Consider the following 7,104-nt stretch of genomic DNA (forward strand, 5'->3'; position numbering starts at 1 on the left):
GTTTCCTACAGGCGAGCCCTTCTCGCTCCGGCTGCGGGAGGAGGCGTCACGCTCGCGGGCTCTCGCCCCGCCGGGGGACTTCAGCCACCCCGACATCTGCTGGAAGAGTAGCACGGCGAGCTGTAGGCAGCGCAGGAGACTCCTGGAGCGCGCGGAGGACAACTTCTGAAGCCAGGTAATAGACGGCCCTACCAGAGGGGACGCGCGAGGCTGGGCCTGACGGTCACCAGCGCAAATGAGCTAGTCAGCGATGTCACGGTGGGAGGCAGCCTGAGCTGCAGCGATCGTGCACTGGTGGAGTTCTCGGTCCTGAGGGATGTGGGACAGGCGAGGACTGAAGTCAGGACCCTGCACTGTAGGAAAGCAAACTTCCAGCTGTTCAAGCAGTTAGTCAATAGGATCCTCTGGGCAACTGCCCACGGGGACGAGGGAGCGGAACAGGGCTGGCGGATCTTTAAGGACGCTTTCCAAAGAGTGCGAGAGCTCTCGATCCCCAGGGGTAAGCAATCGGGAAAGGAAGGCGAGAGACAGGCGTGGGTGAGTCGAGGCCTGCTGGTCAAACTAAAGGGCAAGAGGGAAGCGATCGTGCCCCTGTACTCAGCCCTGGTGAGGCCGCACCTCGAATGCTGTGTTCCGTTTTGGGCCCCTCACTACAAGAAGGACACTGAGGTGCTGGAGCATGCCCAGAGAAGGGCCGTGAAGCTGGTGAGGGGTCTGGAGCACGAGCCTCACGAGGAGCGGCTGAGGGAGCTGGGGTTGTTCAGTCTGGAGAAGAGGAGGCTGAGGGGAGACCTTATCGCTCTCTACAACTGCCTGAAAAGGCGGTTGTGGTGAGGTGGGTGGTGGTCTCTTCTCCTAAGCGACAAGCGGTAGGACGAGAGGAGACGGCCTCGAGTTGCATCAGCAACGCCGGTAGCCCCTCTGGGATGACCTATTTAAGAAGGGCTAAAAAATGCTGCGCAGAAGCTGCGATAGAGAAAACGTGAGTGTGAAACAGCCCTGGAGACTGTGTGTAGCTATGTGGTTTGGTTTGTGTTGTGTCCCTGTCCACCCCCGCCCCATCGTTCGTTGTCCCGGCTCCCTGTCCCTGTTGTTTCATTCCTCCCTCCCTGCCCTGTTCTTTGTTGCTTTTTTGTCTTTCTCTTTTTCTCTCTCTCTCTGTCCGGCTCCCTGTCCCTCTTCTTTTTTCCTCCCTCTCTGTCATGCTGCCCGTCCCGGGTTTTTTTCTGCATCTCCGTCCTGCTCCCCGTCCTTCTTTGTCAGTCCCTGTCCCGCTCCCTCTCCCTCTTTCTGCTGCCTCTCTTCCTCTTTGCCTGCCGCTTCTTTCTCTATCTCTGTTGGGCTCCCTGTCTTTCTGTCACTGGCCCAGTCCTGCCTCACGCTTTCTCGCTACACCCCCGCTGCCCAGCCGGCTGCCGCTTTTCTCACGCCACCCTCCCCCGGCTTCTAGCGTCCCGCACCCCGCTCCTCCCCTTCGGCGGCCTTCACCTCTGCCCAGGAGCCGGTAGACCGACTGACGGTCTCTTCCCTGCCGGGTGATGAGTGTGGCTCCCGAAACGACTGCCGAGGTGTCCCAGGGCAGGGGGAGTGGTGGGGGCCCGGAGCAGACTGGCTCCCGGGACTGGGTACCCTCGCCATCTCCTTTGCACTCCCGGCCGCCTTTGCACTCCCTTTGCGCTGGCTGAGGGCCTGCGACAGAGCCCCGGGGACGAGGTGACATGCCGTGAGGGTGGGGCCATGGCCCCTGTTCCCGCTGGGCTCCTTCCGTCTGGGGACTCGGGGCTGGGGCTGCTGGTGCCCCAGGTGGGGCCAGTGAGGCTGCTGGTGCCCCAGGTGGGGCCAGTGAGGTTGCTGGTGATGGCCCCTCCCTGTAAAGGGGCTGCTGGGGAGGGGCTGCCGCCGGTGCTGCCCTGCCCAGGTGGCCGTGGCGGGGTCAGTGTGAGCCGCAGGAGGAGCGGAGCAGAGCGGTCGTCGAGCGTGGCCAGGCTGCGGCTGCAGCGCGGGAGAAAAGGTGAGCGGGGCGTCCCTTTTGGACCCCGAACGTCCCAGGCGGTGGTGGCCCTGGGGTGTGGGGGGGCGCCTCTGCCGAGTGCCGGGGCGGGTGCGGGGGGTTCGCTGGGGGCCAGGGAGCCCCTGCGGAGGGAGGGGCACTGGGTCTGGTGGCGGGGCTGCGCAGTGGACCGGCGGTTCCCGGGGAAAGCCCCGAGGAAGGTGGCGGGGCCGGCGGGGGCCGTGTCGGATGCAAGGGGAAGCGGCGGGGCCGCGGCGGCTGAAGGGGGGGGTGGGCCGCGCCGTGTCGGAGCCGGGGGGGCGGCCCGGGGGGGGCTGCGCCGTGTCGGAGCCAGGGGGCGGCCCGGGGGGGCCGCGCCGTGTCGGAGCCGGGGCCGGAGCCGGGGCGGGGCGGCCGCGCCGTGTCGGAGCCGGGGCCGGAGCCGGGGCGGGGCGGCCGCGCCGTGTCGGAGCCGGGGCCGGAGCCGGGGCGGGGCGGCCGCGCCGTGTCGGAGCCGGGGCCGGAGCCGGGGCGGGGCGGCCGCGCCGTGTCGGAGCCGGGGCCGGAGCCGGGGCGGGGCGGCCGCGCCGTGTCGGAGCCGGGGCCGGAGCCGGGGCGGGGCGGCCGCGCCGTGTCGGAGCCGGGGCCGGAGCCGGGGCGGGGCGGCCGCGCCGTGTCGGAGCCGGGGCCGGAGCCGGGGCGGGGCGGCCGCGCCGTGTCGGAGCCGGGGCCGGAGCCGGGGCGGGGCGGCCGCGCCGTGTCGGAGCCGGGGCCGGAGCCGGGGCGGGGCGGCCGCGCCGTGTCGGAGCCGGGGCCGGAGCCGGGGCGGGGCGGCCGCGCCGTGTCGGAGCCGGGGCCGGAGCTGGGGCGGGGCGGCCCGGGAGGGGGGGCAGCCCGGAGTAGCGCTGGCGAGCGCGGGGCTGCGCTCGCGTCTCGGCGGGTCTTCCTGGTGCGGCGGAGGGCGGGTACGGTGTCCCTGCAGGGTCAGAAAGCATGGCGGGCCGCCTCTGGCGGCATGCCGGAAGCAGCGCGTCGGCTGGGGCCCTTCGCGGAGCACGCCGGGAGGCGTAGTCTTCCGGCAGGGGGCTGCCGGGCGGCCATGCTGTGTTTGCCAGTGCACGCCGGGAGGTGTAGTTTTTGCGGACTCGGCTGCCGGGCAGCCGCGCTGCTCTCGGGCGCGTGCCGGGAGACGCAGTCCTTGCTACCGGCGGGGCCCCCGCTGCGCGGCGTGAGGTGTCGTTTTTGTTGCCGCTCTCCTGTGGTTTTCTGCCGGCTTCCAGCGGTGCCCGCTTCCCGGCAAGCGGCACCGCGGCTTGGGCGCCGCGCATGCGCGGAGGGTGCTGCTGTGCTCCACGTTGCCGCCCGCCACTACGGGCGACGCGGTGCCGCGGTGCCTGCGGGGTGATGGCCCCGCGCCCGTTGCTGCCCCCCGGTAAGGAAACGCCGCCGCCCGACGTGCGCGGTGCCGGTGGGCGCTCGGGGCGCCAAGCAGGGTCCTGCAGCGGCGGCACTGCAGCCCGGCGTTGGCGCATCAGCAGTGGCCCCTCTGGCGCGCGGCCGGCGCATGCGTGGTGCCCGAGAGCAGCGTGGTGGCGCGGCGGGTAAGGGCCTGGGCCGCGGCCGCCGGTGAGGCGCGAGGCCTTGGGCGCCTTCGGGGGTGTCTCCTGCCCGCCCGGGGGTGGCGGGGCGGGAGGCTGCGAACCACCTGTTGCGGCAGGCTCCCGCTCAGCTGGAGGCGGGCCGGGTCCGGGCAGCCCCAGGGAGCCAGGCGAGGGCTGGTAGAAGGGCAGAGGGGAAGGAGGCGGACGGCCGCCCAGGCGCAGCCCCCGGCTGCCCCCCCAGCTCACCAGGCCTGCCCCCGAGCCTCCCCCAGCCCTGCAGATGCCCCCGTGCAGCTGCCCCCAGTGCCGGCACCTCCCCTGAGGAGGTCTGTCCCGTAGCTCCAGGCCACCCCCAAGCCCTGTCCTGGTGGCGCCAAGCTGGCCCTTGAATGCGCTTGGTTCTCCCTTAATGTCGCGGGCGCTGTTGGCAGCTGTGCAGGGAAGGAGCAGCGTCTCTAGAAGTCACAGAATCGCAGACTCATTAAGATTGGAGAAGACCTGCGAGATCATTAAGTCCAAGCGTCAACCCAACATCACTAGGCCCGCTAAACCATGTCTGTACGTGCCACGTCTACATGTTTTTTGGGTATCTCTAGGGACGGTGACTCCACCACCTCCCTAGGCAGCCTGTTCCGATGTTTGACCACTCTCTCAGTAAGGATGTTTTTCCTAAGATCCAGTCTAAACCTCTCCTGGTGCAGCTTGAGGCCGCTTCTTCTCGTTCTATTGTTAGTTACGTGGGAGAAGAGACCAGCGCCTGCCTCGCCACAACCTCCTTTCAGGTAATCCAGCCGGGCGGGGAGCTACGGTAATAACGGTTGCTGCTTTTTCTTTCTGTACCTCAGAGGCTGTGCTGAGGGTATGGTTGTCCGTTCCTCGCCATGGGATGCTGTTGACTGCACCCGCCTCAGGCTTGCGTGGGTTGACTCTGCCCGGCCTCGCTCTCCTTGCATCATCAGGGCAAAAAGGAACAGGCGGGAGCGCTTACTGGCTGTGGGCAGGAGCTGCCGTGGCTGAAGCTGGGGAGGCTGGAGAAAGGTAAAGCAGAAGAAATCGAAGGCCGGCTGGTTGGCAGCTGCCTCCTGCTGCAGGCAAGAGAGACCCTGCCTCTTCAGGTGAGGAAGGATCCCTCCTTGCAGTCCACAGCAGGCCAGACCGACAGTGTGCGCCGCAGGGTCCGTATGCGTCACCAAAAGCACGGTACAGGCGCGTAGTGCGTGAGCAAGGCTACGCGTCTAGGAAGCCTCGTCCCATAAGAGCTGTGAGATGCCCACGTATTCTCTTAGGTGGAGCACAGCCAAGCGACCGGAGGTACAGAAGAAGAAGGGAGGAGAGAAGGCGAAACAAGCGTCTGAACTGTCCCAAGTCTCCCGGCAGTGCCTAGAGCGAGAGCTGCAGTGAGTCCCGGGCCCTATCGCCCCTCTTCTGTGTCCCGGTCCCTCTCTTTCCTGTGCTGCTGTGATGACTGTTTTTTTGTTCTTTTTTCCCACTTTGCCATGCATCTTGTTGCTATTTTCCTGTCCTGCCCCTTCTTCCTCTCTCTTGCTCTGCCGCTCCCTTTTCTTTTTCTCTCTGCGCTTCTGTCCTGCTCCCTCTCCCTCCTTTTTTCATCTTCTGTGTCCCGGTCCCTCTCTTTCCCGTGCTGCTGTGATTATTTTTTTTTTTTTCCCCCTGCTTCCCTGTACCTCTTCTCTCTCTTTTTCTGTCCTGGCCCTTCTTCCTCTCTCTTGCTCTGCCGCTCCCTTTTCTTTTTCTCTCTGCGCTTCTGTCCTGCTCCCTCTCCCTCCTTTTTTCATCCTCTGTCGTCTCTGTCCTACAGCCCAGCACTGTCGTTTCTTTTTCCATCCCTTTGTCCTGATCTGCGTCTGCCTCTTTTTTTTCTCCCCAGAATTTCTCTTGCTTGCTCCCTGCCGCATCAGCAGTGGCCCCTCCGGCGCATGCGTGGTGCCCGAGAGCAGCATGGTGGCGCGTCGGGTAAGGGCCGGGGCCGCGGCCGCCGGTGAGGCGTGAGGCCTTGGGCGCCTGCGGGGGTGCCTCCTGCCCGCCGGGCGGGAGGCTGTGAACCGGCCGCTGTGGCAGGCTCCCGCTCAGCTGGAGGTGGGCCGGGTCTGGGCAGCCCCAGGGAGCCAGGCGAGGGCTGGCAGAGGGGAAGGAGGTGGACAGCTGCCCAGGCGCAGCCCCCAGCTGTCCCGTAGCCCCAGGCCACCAGCAAGCCCTGTCCCGGCGGCAGTAAGCTGGCCCTCGAATGCGCTTGGTTCTCCCTTAAGGAGGCGGGTGCCGTTAGCAGCCGTGCGGGGAAGGAGCGGGGTCTCCAGAAGTCCCTGCGGAAGGAGGGCCTCCGGCTGTGCGGGGAAGGAGCTACGGTAATAAAGGTCGCTGCTGCTTCTTTCCCTCTCCCAGAGTCTGCGCCGAGGGCAGGGTTGTCCGTTCCTCCCCCGGGGATGCCCTTGACTGTGCCTGCCTCCGGCTTGCGTGGGTTGTCTCTGCCCGGCCTTGCTCTCCTCGTGGCGTCAGCGGGGTGGTGGGGTGACGAAGGGACAGGCAGAGTGCTTACTGGCTGTGGGCAGGGGCTGCTGCGGCTGAAGCCAGAGAGGCCAGAGAAAGGTAAAGGGGAAGAAATCGAGTGCCGTCCGGCTGGCAGCTGCCTCTCCCGCTGCAGGCAGGAGAGACCCTGCCTCTCCCCGTGCAGATGGATCCCTCTTTGTAGTCCAGACCGCCAGTGTGTGCCGCAGGGTCTGTATGCGTCACCAAAAGCACGGTACGGCTGCGTAGCGCGTGAGTGAGGCTACGCGTCTAGGAAGCCTCGTCTCATAAGAGCTGCGAGATGCCCACGTATTCTCTTAGGTGGAGCACAGCCAAGCGACCGGAGGTACAGAAGAAGAAGGGAGGAGAGAAGGAGAAGGAAGCGTCTGAACTGTCCGAGTCTCCCGGCAGCGCCTAGAGCGAGAGCTGCAGTGAGTCCCGGGCCCTCAGGGCCCTGTCGCCCCTCTTCTGTGTCCCGGTCCCTCTCTTTCCCGTGCTGCTCTGATGATATTTTTTCTTTTTTCCCTGCTTCCCTGTACCTCTTTGTCGTGGTTTAAGCCCAGCTGGCAACCAAGCACCACACAGCTGCTCGCTCACTCCCCCCAGGTGGGGTGGGGGAGAGAATCGGAAGAGTAAAAGTGAGAAAGCTCGTGGGTTGAGATAAAGACAGTTTAATAGGTAAAGCAAAAGCCGCACACGCAAGCAAAGCAAAAGAAGGAATTCATTCACCACTTCCCATCGGCAGGCAGGTGTTCAGCCATTTCCAGGAAAGCAGGGCTCCATCACGCGTAACGGTTACTTGGGAAGACAAACGCCATTACTCCAAATGTCCCCCCCTTCCTTCTTCTTCCCCCAGCTTTATATGCTGAGCATGATGTCATATGGTATGGAATATCCCTTTGGTCATCTGGGGTCAGCTGTCCCGGCTGTGTCCCCTCCCAACTTCCTGTGCACCCCCAGCCCACTCACTGGTGGTGAGAAGCAGAAAAG

Source organism: Gavia stellata, chromosome 21, assembly GCF_030936135.1.
Source record: "Gavia stellata isolate bGavSte3 chromosome 21, bGavSte3.hap2, whole genome shotgun sequence".
In the NCBI taxonomy this organism is placed as follows: Eukaryota; Metazoa; Chordata; class Aves; order Gaviiformes; family Gaviidae; genus Gavia; species Gavia stellata.